Here is a 715-nt window from a genome sequence, read left to right as displayed (position 1 = left end):
CATTTATTGTATTTAGTTCTTAATGATAGAAATTCTAATAAGATAGAAATAAGACAGACTCTAGTGTTTTGATTTGCATTTCTCTAATAGCCAAAGATGCTGAACAACCTGGAGAGGTAGCTCAAGGGTGGTCTAAGCACCTGCCTGGCAAACGCAAGTTCCCACATTCGATCCCAGTACCACATGCCCTGCCTGCCCTGGAGCCACAGGCACCCCTTACCGGCCCCAAAACTCGATGTGGTGGTATACACCTGTAATCCCCCCTCTGGGGAGGCTGAGACAGGAGGATCACTATGAGTCTGAACTGCATAGCAAGACATACATCATCAAAAACAAAAAAAAAACAAAGATGCTGAACTTTTTTTTTTTAATGTATTTAGGACAGAGTCTACAGGGTCTCACTATGTAGATTGGACGCGTAGTACTTGTCCTGTTTCAGCCTCCCAAGCGCTGAGATTATAGGCATGCATCATAGTCTCAACTGTCATCTCAGTGTGCCCCAGGAGCGAGGCTGGCACAGAATACTGGGGATCAAACCTGGTCACTGCACTCTGCCTAAGCAGGCACTTTAGCTATCTGGCCAGCCCATCACCACTTTTTTTTTTTTCCCCAGAACTGGGGATTGAACTCAGGCCCTTGTGCTTGCCAGGGAAGCACTTATTCCACTGAGCCATCATATTCGTTTTAAATTGGTATCCTTTGTCCATTCCTATTG

The 715-nt window shown here is 45.5% G+C and overlaps 1 protein-coding gene across 1 annotated transcript in view; it reads left to right on the top strand.

The window, feature by feature from the left end:
* The window catches only part of Slc9b1 (solute carrier family 9 member B1), a 41,169-nt gene that overhangs the window by 27,254 nt on the left and 13,200 nt on the right, over window positions 1-715 (top strand). The window lies entirely within an intron of this gene.

This window comes from Octodon degus, unplaced genomic scaffold (assembly GCF_000260255.1).
Source record: "Octodon degus isolate 3935 unplaced genomic scaffold, OctDeg1.0 scaffold00183, whole genome shotgun sequence".
In the NCBI taxonomy this organism is placed as follows: Eukaryota; Metazoa; Chordata; class Mammalia; order Rodentia; family Octodontidae; genus Octodon; species Octodon degus.
Note: the sequence above shows the minus strand (reverse complement) of the source record. Positions and strands in the feature narration are given on the sequence as shown.